Below are 27,500 nucleotides of genomic sequence, written 5' to 3' on the forward strand. Positions count from 1 at the left end.
TGTTTAGTTTTATCTGTTATACCAATAGAGGTAGAGGGAGAGAGAGAGAGAGAGAGAGAGAGAGAGAGAGAGAGAGAGAGAGAGAGAGAAGGTGGGGAGGGGGAGAGAAATTAATAAATAAACGAGGATCTTAATTAGATAGTGGGTTTTGGGTTGTTTAAAAAAAAATGATTAAGTAGCACTTGTTCGGATTCCATAAAAGTCAAGATGTCTATATTTGCCAAATTATACAATTCACCAAATCCATAAAGCGGAAGCACGCAGACAATATTAACGCTAATAACGCTCTAAAATAAGCCGGTGTGATTAACTCATTCAACCCTAACACCGACTATATCCGAGAGTATACCCGGGGTTACTTTTACCCCATGCCTATTTATTTCATATTTCTGAGACAAATTATAGGAGCTAATGTTCTTAATGTGTACATGTTAATTATAGTTGAATGAAACCGTCTATGCACATGCTCATTTTTAATACATTTTTCCAATTTTGAAAAGTAGCAACATTCTCTAGGATTGAGTGAGTTAAGTATTCTGTCTTCATGTTCTCCCTTATCTTCTTCCCTATCCACAAATTAAATTATCTCCTCTTCTGCATCTCTTCATCCTTTCAACAATTGCGTGCCATTGCCTTTTTCACCAATTTCACTTTTATCTCTTAATAACAACAACGGACTCTTCTATAATAATATAACTCACGCCATCCTCCTCAGTCTATGCATCGCTTTCATTAAAGAGTTGCGTCTTGATTCCAAATAGATAATGGTAAAATGTATCTTTGATTGCGATGTAAGTTACGATTGTCGCGGAGCAAACGATACAGCATCGGCTTTTTCATTAGAACAGTGAACCGAACGCATTTGGATTCAGATACCGTCTGTTCACTGCAAAGATTGCTGTCAAACGTGGTGGTGGAGGAGAAGGGAGAGGTTGGTTGGACGGACGATTCGAGCTTGTCTCGTGATGAAATCAGCGCTGTGTTGATCTGATTGATTCTCTCGCTGCAACTGCCTGTCGCAATATTGTACGTCTTGGTCTGATCTGTGTGATTAGTAACGCACGTCTGTCATCGCGGGTTTTGATCTCAATTGGATTATCAGTGAAACATTCCGTTTTAATTTATTGGGGATTTCATACGATGTCGAGTTGTGGGTGTCTAACGTTGTTATAACTGTTTTGTTTTGGAATCTGGATTAATATTTCTTTTGAAAAAACACATTAAAAGGTAGGTGCACTTTTGTAATGGTTTAGTATAGACGAGAATTCGCGGTTCTTATAAATTCCTTAAAAAGAAACAAAGAATGGGTTGGGAGTTAACCTTTTCCTTTCCAGCCATTTCCAAAATTTCACACCCACCCAACACCAAAAAAAAAAAAAACACGTTTTTTTTTTTTACTCAAACAGAAAAGCAACAAATACATTCTATGCATAATATTGATCGGCACAGTGTCACGTTTTTTTAGTATAATAAAACATTTTTCTTTAAATTATGTGATTTACAAAAAAGAAAAAAAGTCTGAATGATAAAAGTGCTGATTGGATCGTAACGAATCTTATGATATTCCTATGGTTGGTAAGGAGAGGGTTAACATTGTTCCATTACAGCCCATATCATTAAATCTTTGCCAACGAGCACAGAATTACTTGCAAATCTAAAAATTATAAACTATTTTTCACAGCTTGTTATACGAGTAACCAACTCGCAACCCTTTTTAAAATTAAGGTTCATTCTATCATAAATAAATAAATAAATAAATAAATAAATAAATAAATATTGAGCTTTTATATAGCGCAATATCCACTAAATGTGCTCAAAGCGCTTTACAAAGGGTCCCTGACCATCAGCAACACGTAACATGTTGAACGAGACATGACGCCTGTTAGGCGATAATACAATTTTTCCGACAGAGACAACGCTGTTGACGGCCAGGTACTCATTTTACACCTGAGTACGGTGAGAGAATGTGATTAAAGAGTCTTTTCCAATGACTCAACTATGCGCCAAGCGAGACTCGAACCCAGGACCTTCCGATCCTAAAGCGAGTGTCATACCACAAGACCACATCGTGTTGAATCAAATGGTTATTTAGAATATCTGCTACGGCATAATGAATACGGCCCTTCTTAATTTGACCTTGGCCTTGGAAATCTCCATTTGGCCACCCTGATGCCAAATTCATTAGCGCGCACCTACATACTTTATTACTGCACCGATTAAAAAAAATCGTAAATGGCTCAAAAGATTCGTCTCGATTTATGTTGATGTATACACTACAGTAGTTTAATAATTAAAAGAGATGAGTGCCTGTTCGTAATGGCCTTTAATTCTCCTCGAATATTGTGAGTTCTCCACTAGTAAGACTAATGACGAAATGCGCTTTATTATTATTATTATTATTATTATTATTATTATTATTATTATTATTATTATTATTATTATTATTATTATTATTATTATTATTATTATTATTATTATTATTATTATTATTGCCTCAGGCTTCTATTAAACAATTACAACTGCTGCAAAACAGTGCAGCAAGATTAGTTTTTGGCAAAAAAAAAATTGATCATGCAACCCCTTTGTTGGCATCTCTCCATTGGTTGCCCATTGAAAAGCGCACATATTACAAAGCAGCGTGTCTTGTTTATAAGTGTTTGGCTGGTATAGGACCGGCATATCTCACAGATCACGTGGTCATGTGTAAATTTGAAAATTACACTTTAAGATCATGTAATGACCAAACGAAAATTTCGGAAAAAAGATCAAGAACAAAATTTGGTGATAGATCGTTTGCTTGTTTCGGCTCCAAGATTTGGAATGAACTACCACGTGGTCTGAGGGAGTGCAAGTCTTTACCTACTTTTAAAAAGAATCTCAAGACACATTTTTACTGTATTTGTTTTTCTTGACTCTATACGAATCCTTGATTTGGCTATGAATTATTATTGTTGTTATTTTTTTTAAATTTATTTATTTATTTATTTTTTTTTTCACTTAAAATTGATATTTATATTGTAAAGTGCCCAGAGCTTGTGTTTTACACTAGAATGGGCGCTATATAAATGTGTATTATTATTATTATTATTATTATTATTATTATTATTATTATTATTTATTATTATTATTATTATTATTATTATTATTGTTATTATTATTATTATTATTATTATTATTATTATTATTATTATTATTATTATTATTATTATTATCATCATTATAGTTACTATTATTATTATTTATTTATTATTATTATTATTATTATTATTATTATTATTATTATTATTATTATTATTATTATTATATTATTATTATTATTATTATTATATTATATTATTATTATTATTATTATTATTATGCGACTGATATAAATTACTCATCGTTCTGTGTCCTATCTTTTTTAGCCAATCGTTTCTCTCCAAATATTTGATGGCTAAGACGATTTAATACTATTATTGTGTTGTTATTGCCAGTGAGAATTGTTTGAACACTGGCCTGAAACGGTTTGCCATTAATGGCCATTAAATTGCTGATTACGGACTGAGATATTCCTATTGTGCGGCTATGTGGTCTTGTAGTATGACACTCGCTTTCGGATCGGAAGGCCCTGGGTTCGAGCCTCGCGCTCGGCGCATAGTTGAGTCCTTGGAAAAGGCTCTTTACTCACATTCTCTCACCGTACTCAGGTGTAAAATGAGTACCTGGCCGTTAACAGCGTTGTCTTTGTCCGAAAAATTGTAATATCGCCTAACAGGTGCCATGTTTCGTCCTACTTGTTAAATGTTGCTGTTGACCAGGGACCCCTTGTAAAGCGCTTTGAGCACATTTAGTGGATATTGCGCTATATAAAAGCTCAATTTTTAAATTTATTGTTTGGATTTGTTTTTGTTGTTTATTTTTCAGTTTCGAATTTTTTGGGTTCTTTTTTTTTTTTAATGTCCCGAAGTAGTTGATTGATCAGGTCTTGAGAAGTGGATGGCTATACTAGATTAAATGTGGTGAATGTTAAAGGAATGCTTGTTTTATGATACAATTTTTCTCGCTTTGTTGGCCAGTGCCAGTGAGAAATTGACTGAATTTGACGTTCACGTCGACTGAATTGCATATTATCAATACAGTAGATTTTGTTGTTGTTGTTGTTGTTTATTTATCTCTTTTATATTTCATTTATCTTGATTTCGCTAAACTCAAGTTCTCTCTTTTCCCAAATTAGCTTCTCACTATTAAACGGCTGGTAATCAAATAATCTTATAAAGATAATATAAAGTTGACGTCACTCAGGTCATTGGTATTGCTTTTTGCCATCCGCGTTTATGAGTAATTATCACTAAACTGTTTTAACCAGACTATAACCGTTCAAGGTTACACATAGCTTTGTGTGTTGGTCCGTTATACTTCCGGATGGCAATATTGTGAGCTTCTTAGCCAAGCGCATGCTATCTATATTCACGAGGGATTTTGTAGCTGTGTGTCTAATGATTACATGACCGACTTTGTAGTTGTGTTGTAATTTAAACATTTTATTTTTCTCTTTTAATTTTTTTCTTATGTTACCTTATATTATGACTCGGTTTTGTGTGAGAGATGAAACATCCTATATCGAATGATCGTGATGCGCAAACACACTAACGCGCGCGCTCACGCACGCACACACACACACACACACACTCACTCACATAAATTGAGAGAGAGAGAGAGAGAGAGAGAGAGAGAGAGAGAGAGAGAGAGAGAGAGAGAGAGAGAGAGAGAGTTGTATTACATCCATTTCTATCACAGTTTTAATGACCTCGTGGACTACGACATACAAAACATTGAAGCCTACACTGTTGAGAGATTCGTGCTAGGACTGACCTAGAATTATTACCTTTATTATATAGCAACATCCGCTAATGTTCATTGGCGGGACACGTATGTTCCAGTCAAAATTGTCGTATTTCTATAATGATGATGGTGGTGGTGATATATATACAATATATTATATATATATATATATATATATATATATATATATATATATAGAGAGAGAGAGAGAGAGAGAGAGAGAGAGAGAGAGAGGGAGAGAGAGAGAGAGAGCGTTCCAAGAGAACCGATGCCGTTTTAGTTTGTAATCATAGTGGGACTATTCGATTTGAAATCATAATGCAATTTATCTTTTGATCCCTAAGTAGATATCTAGATCTAGATATTCTAGATCTTACTTCTATTTCTAATTATTGGTATTCTAGTAAAAATCACGCAATTTCGCGTGAAAGAGTAAATTTTCATTTTTCATTTCAATTCTGTAATTTGCTTACTATTAATGAATAATGAATGAGGGCAGATTTTTTTTTTATACACAGTGCCACTAATTCGGAAACAGCAAACCTCAGGAGGCAAGAAATCTTCAAAGATTAATAGCTTTATAATTGTTAGATTTGCTAGTAATTCTGTACTCGATGATAAAACTTAACATTGGCTGTACGTAAAAAATCCTTCTCATTTGTCAGCATTAATTCCACTCTTGTTATGACATCGCCTGGCCAAACGATACCCTGAATTCACTTTGCTCTGTGACTAAAATATCTTTTTCGATGTTTTGATATAATATTTATGTTTTTATTCATTCTTGTAGAAGTGCTTCAGAACTCATACGCCCATGGAGCCGGAGTTTATCCCAATTTCCATAACGTGAAACGGACAATAGCAATTGCTTGCTACACGCTGGATAAGATGCTAGTCAATCGCATAGTATTTTCACCGGATCTAACAGACCCAGTTACCCTATCGCTGCTGGGGTGGACAGGGGAGTCAGAAAATCTCGACCTCACCCGGATCGATCCCGGTCCCTTTGCGTGTGAAGCGAGTGGTCTACCGAGTGATAAGGGACCCCCTTATAAATTCTTATTAACAAGGGGTAAATGAGTGGATTTTCCCTGAACTGGAGATTTCTCATTCGGACGAGAGATGAGTAGCCAATAGATTAAGATCAGAATTTCCTTATCGAATGCAACGTTGTTATAATGAGGGGCGGCGAGGCTCAGCGGTACGGTCTTTGCTTCGTACCCGAAAGGTACGGAGCCCGAATACCCGCTGCGCTTGCTGAGCAAGTCACCTCGTCCTCGCTCAGTTGGCGGCGCCGCATTGCGGCCAACGCCTGGATTATTTCAATCTTACCTTGGTATAGACCCTAAAAGACACATTTCATCTTTGGGATGAATGATGAGAATTAATATAATATTACCACTCGGAGGACTTAATAATAGATATCTCTTTCTTCTTCTTCTTCTTTTTTTTTTCTCTATGTAAACCATGTGTTTATCTTGACTAGTAGCAAATTTAGGAGTCAGTGCTAGGCTAAGCAAGAAAGAAAACTACAAGAATAAATAGCACCCCAAAATACCACGCTTCGACTGGGAATCTAACCGCAGGCCCCCCTGATTACCGGAAGCAGAAAGAAACAAATGCAAGATAAAATGATCCCCCAAAAAGTCGTGTCAATTGGGGATCGAACCTCAGATCTCTTTATTACCACAGGAGGTATGAGGTTCGATACTCAGTCAAGACTGGCTGGTTATTTTTGGATGTTTTTTTCTTGTATTTTTCTTTCTGCTTTGTCTGGCACTGTTACATACACACTTTTTCGGATTTTTTTTTTTTTAATCTTTCTGAGCCGCAAAACCCCGCTTGCCTTTCTCAGCCCCTGCGTTGTTCTATAGATATATGTAATTGTCTCGGGCGGTATAGGTTCTGGAAAAATCACACTCCTTGCTTAATCCTTCAGTAGTTTTTGAAGTATGTATATGTGTATAGTATGATTAACTATATTTATGCAGTTTTGTTGTTTTGTGGTATGACACTCGCCCTCAGAAGAGTAAGTCCCTGGCTTGAACACCGCCCAATTTGCGGAACAGCTGAGTCTTTGGATAAAGGCTTTTTGCCTACTAACAACCTCTCACAGTGTAAAATAATTACCTTACCAATAACAGCGTTGTATCTGTCGTAAAACAAATTGTAAATGCCTTATATGCGTCATATCTCATTCTACATGTTCAGTTTGGCTGTAGGTTCGGAAGCCTTTGTCACATTTAGTAGATATTGCTCTATACCATAGCGGCCAACTCTATCCTGATAAAATCGGGACTGTCCCGATTTGGCAATCTGGAGAAGAAAAAATAAAAATAGGATTGTTTATATGAATGGGGATGACCTTTGCGGGTCCCAGGATTATATATAATAGTCCAAACTACTGCTGGTTTTTTTTTTTTTTTTTTTTTTTTTGGGTCATGACGTTATTATGCGTTAGGATGACCCGTTTAACGTTTTGAAAAGTTGACCGCAGTGCTCTATACAGTTTCACTCTTCATACTTTTCTTTTTTTTGGCCAACCAATCGGATTGCGTCAACTTAAATAAAAATTTTAATGAATTGCGTCGAACATGATATTAGTAGCACTAGCTACATTTACCTGGTCGATTGCCGTCAGAGCGCATCGTCTCTTCAACACTTCCTCGTACGTTTCGAATGTAACCTTCACATCTATTTGTTGACAAAATCCTAGCCATGAAGGGTGCAATTACTGACTGTGCCGTAATAATGTTGTCTACGGGAAAAGAAACATAAAATCACACAGTAACTAGTCGGCTAGTAGTGAACTGTAATAGTAATATATGATAAGAAAGAAAGTGTTTATCGGACCATAGCTCTGAACAATCGACACAGCTCTATCCATCTTCCTTCCGAAGAGACGACACTCATCACGCTTATTTGCTCTAGATAATAGTCCATGTGAATTCAGGCACACACTGCCTGACCCTTTGCTTCTCGTACGCCGAAGCTCGAATCATGAAGCCCGAAGCCATTGTCGGCTAGACAAATGATACAAAATACACATTTTCTTATTATGCTGGCGTAAATTGATACTTCTTATGTATTGTTTCAATTTTGCTTTTTCTACTGTTCTGTTATGGCTACTGCTGCTGTTGTTGTTGCTGCTGCTACCTCTGTTACTGCTATTCCAACAGGGTATCTTCTATGTGCTGTGTTAAGACGTAACGGGAGGGAAGGGATAGGGGGGGGGGGAGTAATTTGTGTAAAATGAAGAAGAGTTACTGGCCTGGAATAACCTTGTCAACTTGCTCGTCATCGCCATTATTTCTCATCTTCCTCCATCATTTCTTTCTCCTTTTGTGTCGGAGATGTGCTCGGCATTGATTCGGTCTCTGAACTTAGTTATGTCCAACACGGATGAACACTTTTAAGGTATCCATTGTTTGTTTGTTGTTAAAGACTTGTTGTTTTCAAAAGATAAACAGAATAATCCACGATGTCGTGGCAGCGGTCCAAAATAAGTTGAGGTTGAACAAAGTGTACAACAGTTCTGACTGCCAAACAAATCACAACAAATAGTTGTAAAATTAAAACAAACTTTAGAGTAACGTTAATCGTGTGTGGTCAGAAGTGAGAACTCGCCACCTCCTCTGGCTATCTAAGTCTAATAACTGCAATAAACAATTAATTTGGTGATGCTAACCATCTTTATGTCGGACTCCTGATTACTGGCAGTGGAATCCCGATAAAGCCAACACTGTTGAACCAGACATTAAGCAAGGCTGACTTTATTCTTTATCAATAAAACGCACATAGATAAAGAACAGACAACTTGGGACCAACAAGAGGTGCTGACTTTAAGCAGAAGTTGACTTAAGAGGGTTGACTTCAACTGTATTCTGTTAAAGATTATGAGACTTAAAAAAGTGCCAAATTCATTCCTTCAAATATCCCTCTTTATTCTTTTTTTTCTTTCTTTCTTTCTCAAGTTGGATAAGATTTTTGAAAAATCCATTTATGGAAATTTACAAAGGATGTCGTCGCCTTTAGCATGACTAATGAACCATTCCATGGCGCATGTTTTAAATGTATGTAGGTACCTACTTGAATAAAATCAGCTCTGTTTTCGCGTGGCGATTCTCCGCTCCTTTTATGTCTTATTATTGTGTATGTAAGTGCCTGTTCCATCCAATTTTCTGAATCAATGCCCTTTCAGACAATATGGTGCTCTAATTATCCATACCATACACCAGAAGTCGCAGTCAGACGCCCTTTAAAGAACAAAACAAAACACTACAGTGGAATCATGATAAAACTAATACCTCAAGATTGATTGACTTTAATCAAGGTTGATTTTGTCCATTATCAATGTAACCCTCTTCGATAACGAATAGAAAATTAGGGATCAACGACAATCTCCCCTTCAAGTAAGAAAATTGTTAAGATTTTTTCCTTCACAAAACAATTTTTTCCATTACAAAATTTAAAATAAAGAGATGAAGAAGAATAAAAACAATTGCTTAATTATTTTTTTAAAGCATAAGCTAAATTAAAGCGCATAATGCAGTTGGCTTTGTATTATTATTATTTTTCAATTTTGTATTTATAATTAATTTTTGATTAAAAAATAAAATCTATTTACTATCAGCTGTCGAAGGCGAATTTGACGTAATCAACGAATTAGAGAGGGCAGGTGGGCGAATCTAATCGTTGGGATGCACAATAATCGCACAAGAGTTCTCAAATTTAATTCTCGCAAAACATACATCATTGGGCTATTTTCTTTTTTTAAAAAGAAATTTCTCATGATTGCATAGAAATATGGATAAGTTCATTTTCAAGAAACTCGCCCATCTGTGTGTTTTGGAGGAATTGCATTCGTAAATTACCAGTTAATCGTCATGCATCACTCGGTGCTGTACCTGCTTTCTCGTGTTCGACGGGTTCAAATAGGTTGCTCGTAAGGGCTATAGATAACGATGACATGGTCTTGAGACGAGATAAGTGAATCCGCTTTATATTTCCATCGATGTTTGGAATATTGTGTAAACCCCCCCCCCCCCCCCCCCCCCCCAAAAAAAAAAAAAAACCCAAAAAAAAAAAACAAAACAAAAAAAAAAAACAACCAAAAAACAAAAATTAGAGCATTTATATAGCCCAATATTCACTAAATGTGCTCAAAGCGCTTTTCAAGGGGTCCCTAGACAACAGCAACACTTAACATGTAGGACGAGACATGGCGCATGTTAGGATATTACAATTTTTTTGCGGACAGAGACAACGTTGTTAACTGTAGGTCTCAGTTTACACATGTGTACAGCGAGAGAATGTGAGTAAAAAGCCTTTTCCACGGATTCAGCAACTCAGAGCGGGTTTCGAACCCAGGGTCTTCTGATCCGAAGACGAGAGTCATACCACAAGACCACGACTTGAATCGCATGGCAAAGAATTTTAATAATAGCCCATGTGTTGAATAAATGAAGAATTGAGTTGCGCAAAATAAGAGCGTGTAACAGTGGCTGTAACTAAAATGAACTCCTGTAATGTTTCGACAGAAGGCATCAAAATTATTAGATTGTTATGAAACCTATGGAAGGATTAAAATTTTTTAATATGTTTCTCTTTGTTCACTGTTTTAAGAAAAATAATTTTAGGACTGGCACCAAGAAACTTGTCAGAATAGTTTTTCTATGTGTAAATGTGCTTTTAAAAAACAGTGAACTAAGAGAAACATATTTTAAATAAAATTAAATCCTTCCTTACTTTTTCAAACCAATTTAATAATTTTGTGCCGAGACATTGCTAAAATTAAGTGTGTCACAGCTTCAAAATGCACAATGTAAATGAATGCGCATCTTTATTGATCAGGTGAGTGGGAACCGTATTTATCAGGCATCCGGCTTGATATTATTAAGCTTGTCCAATAGGTTCAATTAGAATTGACTTATTGCCAATTGCCTCCTGATCTTCGGACTGGGACGCTTTGGTAGCTTCTCTGATTTGTTGGGTGAGTTCTTTCCACTGATGACGGTCTGCTGCGATGGATCTCAGCTATTCTAAACCAGTTATTGTGTGAGCTTCTCAATCATAATTCCGGTCACCGAAAGGATATATCATTTGTGCGGCTATGTGGTCAAGTGGTATGCGACTCGCCTTCAGATCAGAAGGTCCAGGGTTCGAATCTTGCTCTGAGCGGCATATAGTTGAGTCCTTGGAAAAAGTCTCTCTACGTGTAAAATGAGTACTAGGCTGTTAGCAGCGTTGACTCTGTCTGAAAAACTATGTAATATTGCCTAACAGGCGTCATGTCTCGCCCTGAATGTTAAGTGTTGCTGTTGGTTAGGGAGCCCGTGTAAAGCGCTTTGAGCACACTTATTGAATATAGCGCTATTTAAAAGCTCGCCCTGTTATTTATGTTTTTATTATAATAGCTTGTGAAGAATATCATAGTCATTACTAATGGAACGAGGGAGGCAGAGAAGTGTTTTTGTTCATGTCTTTTGATCAACAGACCGGGTGGAGGTCCGGTCCTCCTTTGTTTGTTGTCGCCGGTGGCAAGGCAGACTTCATCCTTTTTTTCATACCTCGTTGACCGTACCATTGAAGTCAATAAATAATCATCATTCGAATCCGTTCTTTGTACCTCGATAGTTTCTTCTTTTTTTTTTTTTTTTCTTTTTCTATCATCACAAACTCGTCATGAAATGATTGAACACATCAGTAATTAAACTTAATTGAAGCCTCAAGTCATTCAACTTGCTTTACTCTTACGAAACGCTTTTTAAAAAAATCATTGTTAGAAAACTTATGAGGGTTCCTGATAGATTAGTTGGTAGAGCACTCGCTTCACACGCAAAGAGACCGAGATCGGTCACGGGTGATGTCGAGACTTTTTTTTTTTCTCATCCCCCTCTCTCCCCGACAGTGATTGGGTAGCTGGTCTGTTAGATCTGACGGAAAATACCTGCGTTAGACTAGCGTCCTATCCAAAGTGTAGCCAGCAATTCTTATTGTCCATTCCACGCCATATACACCATGTTAAACTCTGGCATCGTGGGCCTAATAGCTCTCTGAAGGACTGCTTGTTAAATTTTTATTTATTAGTTGATTTTTGTTTTTAATTGTTTTTTTTGGTTTTTTTTGGGGTTGTTTTTTGTTTTGAGTTTTTATTTTTTTGTAATGAAATTTACTTCAAATATCGATCGATTGAAATAACCCGCATTTTAAATAAAAAATCTGCCTTGAAGAATTATCTGGTTTGTAACCATCTGACAATTTAATAATAGTTAAAACATAGCTATAGGCAGAGAGGGAGAGAAAGAGAGAGAGAGAGAGAGCGAGAGAGAGAGCGCGAGAGATAGAGAGATAGAGAGAGAGAGAGAGAGAGATTATAAATGTATTACAAAAATGCCAGTACAAAAAAAAAGTTGGGCTCACAGTAAATATATTATACTGTAGAACATCTATTATTTTTCTTTAAGATGAAACGTGTTAACATAAAACATATCTAGACGTAATTTTGTGGTGAAGGAAACTTGGCTTCGGCTTGTTTTTTTTTTTTTTTGGTCCATTAACCAGTAAACTGTCGTACTCTGACCAAATACGCTTCAACAGTCGTAACGTCACTTCCCTTGTAATGACGCATGGTAACTTATTAACTGGCTCTAAACTATCGGAACAATCGCGGACGCCCTTATGAAATTTTTCTCCGACAAACATAAAAGCGTATCCAGAGGAAAAAAAAACAACAACATTATAAATCCGGTCATGTTTTGACTTTTACACATTCTGATCACAAGACATATGAAAAGTTCTAGCCAGCATGAAGAATAAAAAGTACCGATTTTCTTTGTTTAGAACCACGATGGCCCTCATTGCTGGATGACGTGACATCAGACTATTGAATCCAATTGTTAAATACATGGTGTTCCAACTGGTTAAACCATTGCACTCAGAGGCTAATAATATGAATGATAGGTAGTATAGGACAAGAGACGATAATGTATGGAAGGAAAGAGATAGAGTCTATTGGGGACATATATTACTGGCTGGGCAGATAAAGATTTCCCTGGGTAGAATAAAATGGCAAATGATGTTGGGCATCATTTTTATCATCACCACCATCATCATCATCATCATCATCATCATCATCATCATCATCATCATCATCATCACCATCATCATTCTGCAACTGTGACTGTCTCACATTTTCGGGTGTAATCTGAGCGCATTCAATTTCCTCTCCGGTTCGTCTTGCCCTCCATTTGACTCTTCCTCTCAGTCGGTCTCTTGTTTTATCATAGTAAAGTGAGTTCAACTCACTCGTTTTAGTTGCCGAACCGTACATAATCGAACGCGGACGTTATAGCACGGAATTAAAATTCCTTTCAATTTCCTACCGTTTGAATGGTAAAATAAACGTTTTAGGCCACGCGCAGTTTTGTTTGCTGGTATGTTTGTTGTGAGTAAATTACAGAAATGGATAACGGCTAGTCACGAACAGGAGAGGAAATTGAATGCACTCAGTTTACAGCCTGAAAAACTGCCTCCACACTCCCTTGTGCGGCGTGTCTTCATCTCATCAATAATTTGTCACTCTTGCAATTTCCCCCCTTCGATCTACGTATTCACTAGATTATCGATGTTAAATTGATTGGCTGTTTCTCTTGTAATGGTGATGAACCATCAGCCGTTACTAACTAGTATCTACCGAATTGCTTATATTATTTAACACATTTATCCATCAACGAAAATTTGAGAATATCAACCAGAGGATGTACAAAAATGAACTAAAAACTTGAGTATTTATGTAGCGCAATATCCACTGAACGTACTCAGAGCGTTTACAATGTGTCCCTCGTCAATAAATAAATAATTAAAAAAATCGAGATTTTATATAGAGCAATGTCCAGTAAAAGTGCTCGAAGCGCCAACAGCAACATTTAACATTTAGGACGGAACATGACGCCCGTTAGGCGATATTACACTTTTCTTTTTCGGACAGAGACAACGCTGTTAACGGCCAGGTACTCGTTTTACACCTGATTACGGGGAGAGAATGTGACTAAAGAGCCTTCTCCAAGTTCTCAACTCTGCGCCGAGCGAGGCGAGGCTAGAACCCAGGATCTTTCGATCCGAAAGCGAGTGTCATTTCACTAGACCACATAGCCGCATCCGCATGCTATTTCAATATCAACACTTAGCCGGTTGGGTTATACTACAAAATACGTTTTGGACAGAGACAACGCTATTCATGGTCAGCTTCTTATTTTACACTTTAACTCACTCAACCCTAACACCGACTATATCCGTAATTTACCCATGTTACTTTTACCCCATACCTATTTGTTACATTTTTCTACGACAAATTATAGGCGTATCTAGTATCAAATCCAATGATTTTAATTTTTGCATGTTAATGGTATTTGAATAAAACTATCAATGAACATGCTCATTTTTAATACATTTATTTTTCCAATTTCGAAAAGTAGCAAAAATCTCTAGGATTGAGTGAGTTAATACTGTCATACCGTGAATGGACGTTAGAACAGAGCCTTTTCATTTCCGGAAACTAGACTATTCATCGCTTGGAACGGGATTCGACTCTGGATATTCAGGTGCGGTCCGAAGGCGAGTGTCTTAATGCACATACTTATCTTATTATTAAACACGTTTGTACCTTAACTAAAATTTTCAGAAAATCTATCAGAGAAATTTTATGTAAAAAAATTAGAGAGAGAGAGAGAGAGGGGGGGGAGATGGAGAGAAAGAAAGAATGAAAGTAAGAGGGGAGAGAGAGAGCGCAAGAGAGAGAAAGTAAGAGAGAGAGAGAGAGAGAAAGAAAGAAAGAGAGAGAGAGAGAGAGAGAGAGAGAGAGAGAGAGAGGGAGAGAGAGAGAGAGAGAGAGAGAGAGCATCAATTTGAGTGGTTCACTTGTAAATTGATACAATTAAGGAGTGGGGAGATTTTTTTAAGAAAAGGAAAATCATCCTTTCTTTAATATTTTGCCATGTTTTGAGCTGATTGCCCATGGATAATGAGAGCCTTTTCTTTTAGCCAGATTAGTCCATTGTATTATTACAGATATATATATATATATATATATATATATATATATATATATATATATATATATATATATATATATACTTAGCAGTTTGTTTGTTTTTTTAAACCACGCTTCTGTTAATGAGGTCTCTTTTTCTTTTGTTGTTGTTGTTGTTTTTGTTGTTGTTGTTGTTGTTGTTGTTGTTGTTTTTGTTGTTGTTGTTGTTGTTGTTGATGATGTTGATGATGATATTAAAAACATAAACGATGCTCTATTCTGGTTGGAAATATGAAAAATAAGATGAAGGCACATGAAGGCTGCTGTTCGGCAATCCACATAGTGTTGAATTACTGATGATTCGATATTAAATTATAAGGTTTTATAACCCTCTCCTCATCAACTATAAGAAAATCATCACATTTGTAACGATTCAATATTTCAGATTTATTGTAATGTATACATTACAACATTTCAAGACAAATCTTTGTTATATCTGTGATAATATAATGTTGTTTTATGCGGCACGTCATTCTATGGACAAACATCTCATTGCTTTTGAGTTTAACATTTTTTTCGTCTTGGGTAAGACATTTTGAGAAAACTCCTAAAAATAGTTGGTAAGGAGAGAGAGTTAAACACTGTTTTTTTTTTAATGGTAGGACTTTTTTTCCTTCCAACCCGACGTATAATATATTAATAATCCTATTGTTTTAACAAAGAAGGCAGTGACTACGATGACACTCGGACTATATTATTTAAACCCGAGTCGCTTTGTCAAAGACGTACGGCTGATTCAACAACAATAATTCAGTCATCATGCAACCGTTTGAATAATGTGAATAATTAGATTTGAAGGAAATTCGCGCTCGTTAAAAGGTTAAAGGAGCGCACAAATCACCCATGATAAAGTTTTATTGACATTAAATTAGATCATGACGATTCCTATTATGAAACTCCCGTTACCATGGTTACAAGCATATTTTCCCGAAATCATATTATCCTCCTTCGCATACAAAACTGTTGCTTGGTATAATTGTTTTTTTCTTCTTCTTCTTCTTCTTCTTCTTCTTCTTTCGTAATGCTTGAGTGGCTTGATTGGAAGAGACGAATCCAATGTAATAAATAACAAAAGCCAGTTTGAGAATCACGATCCCAGTGAAGCGAATCGGATTTTCACATTTTTTCTTTTCTTCTACGATAAAATTGATCTTCCAAGTTGAAATTATATCATTACTCAGAAAGTCAGAGATAAAATGCAAATATAGTAATTATATAGACAAACAAACAAATAAACAACAAAATAAGAAAGATAGTGAAGTGAAGGGAAGGGAGGAGGAATGAAAATGATTGACGATACTCTTGTTTTTGACATCTTTTAAGCGAGCAGAGTTCCGTCGCTGGGGGGCGTGTATCTCAGGATGGAGTTATTCTATTTTTTTAAAATAATAATATATTTATCTCTCAAGGGGATATCTAATGCTTCAACTTGAAGATTGTTGTCTCTTTTTAGATAGTTTGCAGCTGACGTCACAATGGTTATTTTTGTACACGTCTGTTTGTCACAAACAACATTTGAAAATATTTGTTTTTCTCCATTCACGACTGGTGATCTATTGAAATATAGAATTGAATATTATGTGCATGTTATTCATTCTTGATTAAAGTAATAATTAAAAATCAATATAACAGCTTCAAAAGAGAACTGAATATCATGCCAAGCACAGAACGTTTCCGGTTCAGAACCCTTCTTCAGCCAACAATGTAGACATAAATACATCATTTAAAAATCAGATAGAATTTAATTATAGTGATGCATTTAGGGTTTGTTTTTTTTAATTAATTTATTTATTATTATTTTTTTTTGGCTTAAGAAGGGTTTTGAGTCAGAAACGTTCCATGTTTGGTATGTTGTACTCATTTGATGCTGTATGTTCATTATGTTCAGTTTTGTTTACTACTTTTTACAGTCCACAGCTTCTAGCAGCTAAGTATCACATTCTTGTCTAGCACACGCCCTCCCCCCTTCTCTCTCTCTCTCTCTCTCTCTCTCTCTCTCTCTCTCTCTCTCTCTCTCTCTATCTATCTATCTATCTATCTATCTATCTATCTCTCTATCTCTCTCTCACTCTCCCTCTCTCTAAGTTTCACACCCTCTGTTTTTGTGTGTATATGTAACCCCCCCCCTCTCTCTCTCTCTCTCTCTCTCTCTCTCTACCTCTCTTTGGTTGTGTGTGTGTGTGTGTGTGTGTGTTGTCTGTGTATGTGTGTGTGCATGTATGTATGTATGATACAAAATGTCATCCCATTCATTGATGCTTCAATCTGGCCACCACCCTCTTCCAGAATATGGATGGGCTTAACTAACTTGACTCATAGCCAATGATAATAGTAATAATAAAAAATAAAAATAAAAAGATTCCTGCACTCAAGTGCTCCAGAGTCCCGAGAGTACCTACCCAATCACAGAGCGGCGAGTCCGGGAGTGCGTGATGTGAAGACAAGTACGGAATTCCAAAACTACTTGCAAGAATGCAACCGTCCTGTAATTAGATCACTTCAAATAAAGTGGGAATCCGCATCGAGTCAATACTCTTAATACCAACTTCTGCTTTAAAGTCAACACATCTTGTGTTGGTCCCAAATTTGCTGTTCCTTTTATCTTAAGTGCGTTCCGTTGATAACGGATAAAGTCAACTTTGCTAAAAGTCAATCAGTCTTTCTGGTCTGACGATAGGTGGTGGTTTTATCAGGATTCTACTGTAATTTCAAAGTTGTTAGTCCTGATTAAAAGACATTCTTACTTTTTTTTTCTTCTTTCTTTTATACATTATAAATTATATCTGTATCCTTTTTTAAAGTATGCCATGTTTTGTTTGGAATGGAAGGGTCTGCAGTTTGCTTTTAAACTCGATATATAATTGATCTCTTTGAACTTGATATTGCTACATGTGAATATCTCTCTCTCTCTCTCTCTCTCTCTCTCTCTCTCTCTCTCTCTCTCTCTCTCTCTCTCTCTAAAATAAATAATATATAATAATAATAATAATAATATAATAAAATAATAATAATAATAATAAATGGTACTTTATTCATCCAAAGGAAATTTTTTGTACAGACGTTTTGAACATATATGATAATAAGTAAGCATGTGGTACAAGTATGTTCTACTGTGAAAATAATAAGATGTGTAAATTGATTTGTATATTGAGTATTATAAATTCATGTAAATAGATTAAGATCAGTATATATATATATATATATATATATATATATATATATATATATATATATATATATATATATATATATATTCTGTGTGTGTGTGTGTGTGTGTGTGTGCGATATAAATACGTGTCTTTAATACATAACAAATTCTAATGATAGTCTTTACCGAAAATAAGGACAACTGATCGGCTGTCTTGATTTTGTTTGTTGTATAACGGGGAGGCAGGAACCCGATCGTTAGTCGTTCATCAAGATGTTAGCACCAACAAAACAAACCACGATGATTGGTTTAGCCGGTTTTATCAAAGGGCCCCTGTCGCGACTAATCTGGGTAGCTACAATGACATGGCATTATACCTCCGGTGCCTTAATTATAATCCAGAGAGCCAATTACTTCAAAGACACCAAAAAAATACAAACGAAGTGGTTCGATTACAAGATCAGTCAGAGTACATACCCCCCCCCCCCCCCCAGTCCCACGCCCTTCATATTTCTTTTTTTTAAGTAGTCTTTCAGAGCCATTCGGCCAATGGAGCCAGAGTTTATCCCGGTTTCTATAGCTTGAAACGGACAATAGCAATTGCTTGCTATCCTTTCGATAGGATGTTAGTCTATCGCAAAGTACTTTCTGCCAAATCTAACAGACTCAGATACCCATTCACTGCTGGGTTGACCGGGGGGGGGGGGGTAGAAAAAAATCTCGACTTCACCCGGGATCGATCTTGGTTTTCTTTTACTACTAAGAATTATTTGAATGTTGGGTCGGGCTAATTTGTAGAAAGTACCCAGCAATAGCCCAGCGTCCTGTCAAGTAGGTAGCATGTAATGAGACTTTTTCAGTCTCTCCCGCTCATGATGTATCCTAAACGTTTTTATAAGACCATGCAGCCGAGCTCTTTTTTAAGCTTCAGAAACTTCGATGAATTCAGCCTCTACTTGTCTAATGGCTCTTTAGGACGGCGTTTTTATTGCACTTCCAACATTTTCTTCAACTTCAATGTGGTTGCGAAAATCACCCAGCACTTTTGAATAATATTTGTTTTGTGAAACGAATAGTATACAGTAGTTTTTGTTGTTGTTTTTTAAAAACCTTTTATTGTATTTTCAGACCAAGGCTACATATATTCAATATTGGTCAAAAACTGTATTATAACATTTAGTTGAACAATTTCCTTTTAAATCATCGGTTAAGTCTTGTAAATATGAAAATATCAGAATAGTAAATATCATTTTCAAGGAGAAGTAGATTTTAGTTTGATTTAGTTAAGAAAATAAATAAAAAAAAAAAATAAAAATAAAAAGAAAGCAAAAAAATAAATTAAAAAAAAGACCCCCCCCCCCCCCCCAATAAAAACAAAACAAAACCAAACCAAAAAAAAAAAACCAAGAAAAAACCCATCACATTGTTGCTACTCCCCTTTCTTTTTATTATTTAAGTGAGACGTAACAAGAGATGATGGCTCAGCTCAATAAAAGTTCAGTTCTGTGCAGAGCACGGAAAATTATTTTTAAAGGTGAAGGTCAGGAGTATTTATTCGATACATACAGGTTCTGTTCGGTCCAGAGTTCGGAAATTTATTTTAAAAAGTGAATGTCAGAAGTCATTAATTTTTATCGATAAATGACTGCTTACCTTGACCTTCGATTTAAATTGTTTAAGCCACTAATACAATTACGTCACGAGCGGTTTTTAATGCATATTTAGCTTGATTGGTTTATTCCTGTTTGAGACTTCTAAAGGGGGTGCTATTATTGTCATATTTTACTCCCCCCCCCCTTCTTTCAAAAAAAAAAAAATTAAGAAAAAAAAAAGAAGAAGAAAAAAAAAAGTCATGCCATGTTCATTTAGGCTATGCTTATTTTAAACTGATGTTATGTTTAATAATAGATTTTTTTATGTTTTAAGACAGGACAAAAAAAAAGATCAAGGCTAACTGGCATGTTTGTATCGTTAGGTGTAATCGGATGTGTGGTCATTCGATTGAAGTGGGACTCGAATCAATCGATTGTCGATGCCCTAGGGTTATGACGACGAGTGAAATGAGGAGTTGGCATGACATGACTAATTGATCGGATTTTAAGCCTTTGGGGTCATATCCAATGACACTGTGCCAAAAGGGCGTTTTTAAGACGTTTCCCACGAAAATACTCCTATACTGGGTTATTTGGAAAAATAAAACTAAGTGAAAAGTTTTTTTTTTCTTTACTCAGTGTGTCTGGGTTTAATCCATGGGTTCGCCGGAAAAATCCGGCATGGCCGGATTTTTATTTTTGAAAAAGAGGTCTCGCCGTTTTTTTTTTGTCTGGCCGGAATTCGAAAATGAAAAAAACCGGCAACTGTCGCCATTTATATTTGGTTTATAGTAGTTTATATAATTAACTGCACTTCTGCTTTTTCCTCTTATTGGTAGTTGCAGGATTTTTTTTTCTGAGCACCTGCCTTTGCAGGATTAATATCATTGAGTAACTTTCACCAATGGTTTAATCATCATGACCCCTCCCCCCTCCTCTCCCCCCTCTCCCTCCCCCCCCCCCAATAAATAAAGGAAGAAAAATGGAAACAAAACAAAACAAAAACAACCAAACCTAAAGACCTGGCATCAAAATGATGGTAGTAGTTGTAGATAGCTTTTTTAAGTGTTGATACTCTGTTTACACTTGTTCGCTGAGTTATCTGTATTCCTTCGTCGAATGCCTAGGCGACGATGTCTTATGATGTCGTGGTGGAAAAGGCATAATTATTTTTTTTAGTCATAAAAATGGCTGGCTAAAAACAGTAACAATGAACTTATTATTATTATTATTATTATTATTATTATTATTATTATTATTATTATTATATTATTATATTATTATTATTATTATTATTATTATTATTATTATTATTATTATTATTTATTAATTTCGTTATATTATGTGTGGGTATGTGATATTTTTATTAGGTTATACTGACTTTGTGTATCTTTTTAAATATTAGCTGTAATATGTTCTACCATTATTGTTTCAACAATATGGCATATGCATTGTTAATAATCATTGATTATTTTTATTTTAAAAAAAATACTGTTTACTTCCTTATAAACTCCTGAAAACACACACACACACACACACACACACACACACACATACACAGAGAGAAAGAGGGATATATATATATATATATATATATATATATATATATATATATATATATATATATATATGTATGTGATATTTTTATTAGGTTATACTGACTTTGTGTATCTTTTTAAATATTAGCTGTAATATGTTCTACCATTATTGTTTCAACATTATGGCATATGCATTGTTAATAATCATTGATTATTTTTATTTTTAAAAAAATACTGTTTACTTCCTTATAAACTCCTGAAAAAAAAAACACACACACACACACACACACACACACACATACACAGAGAGAAAGAGGGATATATATATATATATATGTATGTGATATTTTTATTAGGTTATACTGACTTTGTGTATCTTTTTAAATATTAGCTGTAATATGTTCTACCATTATTGTTTCAACATTATGGCATATGCATTGTTAATAATCATTGATTATTTTTATTTTAAAAAAAAATACTGTTTACTTCCTTAAATACTGTTTACTCCTGAAAACACACACACATACACAGAGAGAAAGAGGGATATATATATATATATATATATATATATATATTATATATATATATATATATATAAGAGAGAGAGAGAGAGAGAGAGAGAGAGAGAGAGAGAGAGAGAGAGAGAGAAGGGCCTCCAAGCAAGTGCTAGGAACACAGTACTTTCACCAATAGTATGCATGTGACATTTGTTCATCTATTCATCAATTCGTTCAATAATTAATTCATTTATTGTTCTATCCATTCGGGGATAAATTATCCAACAATGCTCTCATTCTTGACATTCATCCTCCCATCGATACACCCATCCATCCCTCCGGTCTATCCGTCGGTCTACCGATCTATCCATCCATCTACCCACCCACCCATCCATCCATACACCCACCCATCCATCCCTCCGGTCTATCCGTAGGTCTACCCACCTATCCACCCATCTACCCACCTACCCATCCGTCCGTCGGTCTACCGACCTATCCATCCATCTACCCACCCATCCATCCATCTACTCACCTACCCACCCATCCATTCATCCACCCATCCATCCCTTCGGCCCGTCCGTCGGTCTACCCACCTACCCACCCATCCATCTACCCATCCATCCATCTCTCCATCCATCAATCCATCCATCCATCCATCCATCTATAAAATACATTGATCCCATTAGGCATCGCACCAATAGATGTATTTATTCATGCGTGTGTCTCCATTACGCTGGCCTGCCCCCAACACCCCCCCCCCCTGCCCCAGCTTTATTCAATCACCAAGATACAACTACAACAAACAGAGTTCGTGTTCTATTGACGGCGGCCACTCTTTGACGGGGAAGCACAAGTCTTAGTCTGTTTACAATAAATACATCTCACATGAACTGATTGAGGACCTTATAATAATAATATTGTTTCTTGTCTGTGACTATAATTAATAACCCAGTGTCCGATAAGCTAATCCATCAAAGTAGCTTTATAGTGAATTGACCGAAATATTTCTTTGTTAGGACCCATTTCCGTTGAGCAAATTATGTTTGCACCAAAAACTCTGTACCTACTCTTTTGCAATGGCGCTTAACGGGAAAAGGTATTTGTGAACTATAAAACAATTTGGGTTTCAATAACCTAAAGTATACGAAAGAAGGAAAATAAAATAAAAACAAACAACTCCCCCCGCCCCCCCCCCCCCCCCCCCCCAAACAAGAAAAAAAAAAAGCAAACAGAAAAAAAACACAAAAAAAAAACAAAAAAAAAATACAAAATGAAAGACAAAAAGAAAAAAAAACATTTAAAAAAATGAAAAACAAAACAACAAAAACAAGTCCAAACGAACAAACGAAGTAAAGCTTTATGGTGATGCCAACCGTCGTCATCGTGAACTTAAGCCCTTACACTAGGACCGTAGCCATCGTAAAGTTATAGATAGAATGCGCTTGGCCAAGGAGTTCACAACATTGCCATCCGGAAGTATAACGGACCAACACACAAAACGCTGTGTAACCATGACCTTTTATAGTCTGGTTTATACAGTTTAGTGAGAACAACTCACAAACGCGAATGGCAAAAACAATAACCAAGGCCTGGGTGACGTCATCTTCGTTCTATCTATAGCCTGACACTGACCAAAAAATGACGTCAAGAGACAAGCCTTTGGCCACAAAAGAAAACAAATCCTGAGTTGTATTTATTAACTCAACCAATGGAATCACTTGTTTCATTGAACTCTACTAACGGCAACACACTAAACGCTGCACAAAGATGACGTCAAACTATAAGTCCTGTTTGGTTCTAGTGTCAGGCTATAATATAAGTTAACGATGGCTTCACTAGGACCCACTAATACTTATATTTTGACGTAATTTTTAAAGGTTTGTGCAGCGCTTAATGAGTTGTCGTTAGTGCTTATCAGGGAAACAAGTGATCCCATTGATTGATCGATTGAATACAACTTACGATTTGTTTTCTTTTGTGGCCAAAGACTTGTCTTTTGACGTCATTTTTTGGCCAGTGTCGGGCCATAAGTTTACGATGGCGCCGTGCCAACTTATTCCTCTTTGTCCTGATTACGTGATTTGAATAAGAATTGTAATGCTACACAACCCTCTACACACATTAAAAATCCGGATGTGATGATTGATTGCAATATTTCTATAAGATCGTAATATCTCTATGCTTATCTCTCTTTCCCGCTGAAAGTTAAGAATATTATCTGAATTTAGTTTGTATTAAAAAATTAAATTAAAATTTGAGCTTTTATATAGCGCTTTACAAGGGGTCCCTGGCTAACAGCAACACTTAACATTTAGGACGGACATGACGCCTATTTTGGCAATATTACCACTTTTTTTCTGACAGAGACAACGCTGAGTATGGTGAGAGAATGTGAGTAAAGAGCCTTTTCCAAGGACTCAACTATGCGCCGAGCGAGGCTCGAACCTAGGATCTTCCGATCTGAAAGCGAGTGTCATACCACTAGACCACATAGCGGCGCCGCACAGGGGGAATGCAAATAATTTATTGGCACCGATTCTGTCCCCTGGTTGTATCCAACACAGTGAGTAAGGTCAACTTTGATATAATAGAAACATTTTTCAAGGCTTGGTGGTTTCTACGATTGAACGATTATCATAACTCACGCCAACTCATGCGCACAGGCTGCAACGCTAACCTGATAGTCTCGTGTGTCTCCGTTCTTGTAATTATTTATCTTTTCACCAATCAAGGGATTGAATCAGGCAGCAAAACATTCACTCAATTCACCCGTCACTCGGGTCTTCATTATTTATTTATTTATTTTTGCCATCCCCGTTTACTTAACTGTATTAATCAGACTATAAAAGTTCATGGTTACACAGAGTTTTGTGTGTTGGTCCGTTATACTTCCGGATGGCAATGTTGTGAGCTTCTTAGACAAACGCATACTATCTTTACGCCTATGTTCTACCCGTAAGTTCTTGCCACTTGGCAAATAATGTCCAGATTAGGTCAGCGTAATTCTCTTCTCTCGCCGTTGCTGATGCGAACGTTTTATCCAAATTAATTGAATTGCAAAGAGTTCACTTCAGAGCAGTCATGCAAAATTGATATTGATGCGTAACAGATTTGGATTTTCAATCCCGCTTTAAATTAATATTAATTGCATTGGCTGCCAGAGAGAGATATTGAGAGAGAGAGAGAGAGAGAAAGAGAGAGAGAGAGAGAGAGAGAGAGAGAGAGAGAGAGAGAAAAAAAGAGAGAGAGAGAGAGAGAGAGATGAAAAAAACAAAACCCCAGCGTTTTATTAGGGGCAACCACGAAATGTACTCATCAGCACCTTACATGTTTGGAGAGGCATGGCATGGCGCCTGTCAACCTCTATTACAATTTTTTTCGACAGGGGAAATGAGTTTGGTGGGGAGAAATTGAGTAAAGGGCCTTTAGCAAGGACTCCACTTTGCACCACCACAGTGGAATCCAAACTAGGAACGTATCGACCTGAAGGCAGCAGCTTTTCATGGTATCCCACGACTATGTTATGATGATCTCTCCAGGCCGCAAACTCATCGCCGTACGCGTGTGCGGTCGCGATTCCGCCCGGAAGATCCGTCACAACCATAGATAGCACAGGACGTGGTCACAACCATCGTCTACTAATAGTCTGTATTATAGATGGTCACAACAGCAACGTTCAGCTAGATGCTCTGCGGTTTCGGGCTATTGACCACATCGGTTACAGGTTGGACAGGTGATAAGTCCCCACCATAGATAACACAGGATTGTGGTCCCCACTGATGAAGAGAGGGTGCCGTGAGGCAAGTTCTCGACCCCGAAGTAGAGTGTCATACCACAAGACCGCAAAGGCGCGCTGTTAACTGCAAAGTTAACTTTTTCGATCCTCAGTCGAGGAAGCCTGGTTTTTCGGGATGTTATTTATTTATTTATTTTTTTTTTTCATTCTTGCATTTTTCTTTCTTGGTTTGTCTGGCATCTGTTCAAAAGAATTCAAAAGTTATTAATAGTATCCCCTTTTGTATTTAGTTTAGGGGAAAACCCGATTTCCTATACCATAATATAAGCAAAATAAAGATATGAGGCATCCCTGTTATTATTTCTCTGTAAAGAAATGTAAGAGTTAAAAAAAATATCCATCTCCAACACTCGTTTTACTTTTTTTGTTTTTTTTTTTTATTTTATTTTTTTTTAAAGAAAGAAAGTTTAGACGCGTTATCATCAAAATGATAATTCCAAAGGACAAATATTTTGATGTCGGTTAAAGTTTCAGTGTGGGTTGATGAAATGTAACACGATTGGTGTACCCCAGGAGGGAAGTGGTTGAATTTCTGAACTCCAGCGTTTGAAATGTCGAACTCGCGTTGTCGAGGTCGCGCAGCGGTATACATTAATACAATACTACACACATTAACAAGAGTAAAAAAAATCACAACTCGGATAAATATATATATAATATTATGATGGTGGGTACCTGTAGATACGAGAATGCTCGATACTATTAATTAGAGCATGTTAAATAAAATAAGAACACTCACATTTTTTTTCGCCAAGACGATGGTTTCGACACTGATCTTGCATCTCATCAGTCGACAATAAATCCGTGGTGCACAATGAGTTCTTTGTTGGTGCTTTTCGTCCCTATTTTTTTGTTCCGGTCGGTTTGTTAAAAAGATAATAAAAAATTGAGCTTGATATAGCGCAATATCCACTAAATGTGCTCAAAGCGCTTTACAAGGGGTCCCTGGTCAACAGCAACATTTAACGTGTAGGACGGGACATGACGCCTGTTAGGCGATATTACAATTTTTCGTACAAAGACAACGCTGTTAACGGCCGGGTACTCATTTTACACCTGAGTACGGTGAGAGAATGTGAGTAAAGAGCCTTTTCCAAGGACTCAACTATGCGCCGAGCGCGAGGCTCGAAGCCAGGATCTTCCGATCCGAAAGCGAGTGTCATACCACTAGACCACATAGCCGCACATAGTTTGTTATTAATTGGGCGCTGATTAGTATTGTTATGTAGTGACATGATGTAGCGTGATCTTATTGTGTGTGTGTGTGTGTGTGTGTGTGTGTATGTGTGTGTGTGTGTGTTTTGTTTGGTGCCTGTGGTAGGTTTGAGTCCAAGCCATGGCGTAACTATAGTTACTATAGTTACGCCATGGTCCAAGCCCTAAGGGTTTTGGCTTGCAATATTATTGGTTTGGAGTTTCATTATGATATGTCCTATTCAGACCCATCTTTGTTCTCCTATTTTGTTTTCAATTGATAATTGATTCCCCCTCTCTCTCTCTCTCTCTCTCTCTCTCTCTCTCTCTCTCTCTCTCTCTCTCTCTCCGGGAGCCCATTGTCGCATATATCTTGTCCGTATAAAAAAATTATAAGACGTCTAACACGTTTACGTGCGGCTATGTCGTGGTCTTGTGGTATGACACTCGCTTTCGGATCGGAAAGTCCTGGGTTCGAGCCTCGCTCGGCGCATAGTTGAGTCCTTGAAAAGGCTCTTTACTTACACTCTCTCATTCTATTAATTCAGGTGTAAAATGAGTACATGGCCGTTAACAGCGTTGTCTCTGTCGGAAAAAAAATGTAGTATCCCTAGCAGGCGTCATGTCTAGGACCCTTTGTAAAGCGCTTTGCGTACTTTTAGTGTATATTGCTCTATATAAAAGCTCAGGTTAAAAAATAATATTCCTGACATTATCCCAGTCACGTCACCATTGAGTTATCTCACAGCCCCCCTTCCCCCACCACCACCACCGGATCCCGCAATGCCACCATAATTATGTAGCCATTTCAAAGAGCAATTTGA

At 36.6% G+C, this 27,500-nt stretch overlaps 1 protein-coding gene across 2 annotated transcripts in view; it reads left to right on the top strand.

The window, feature by feature from the left end:
* Positions 1 to 27,500, top strand: part of LOC144967893 (protein-tyrosine sulfotransferase 1-like) — a 103,025-nt gene that overhangs the window by 7,923 nt on the left and 67,602 nt on the right. Inside the window, exon 1 of one of the 2 annotated variants that reach the window (XM_078905640.1) lies at positions 811 to 1,227. The exons of the other annotated variant lie outside the window; for it this stretch is intronic. The gene's annotated coding sequence lies outside the window, so the exon portion shown is untranslated. Of the gene's footprint in view, positions 1 to 810; positions 1,228 to 27,500 lie in introns of those variants that run through there. 2 annotated transcript variants of the gene reach the window in all.

Source organism: Berghia stephanieae, chromosome 3 (assembly GCF_034508935.2).
Source record: "Berghia stephanieae isolate SIO BIC M18660-M18661 chromosome 3, UCSD_Bste_1.3, whole genome shotgun sequence".
In the NCBI taxonomy this organism is placed as follows: Eukaryota; Metazoa; Mollusca; class Gastropoda; order Nudibranchia; family Aeolidiidae; genus Berghia; species Berghia stephanieae.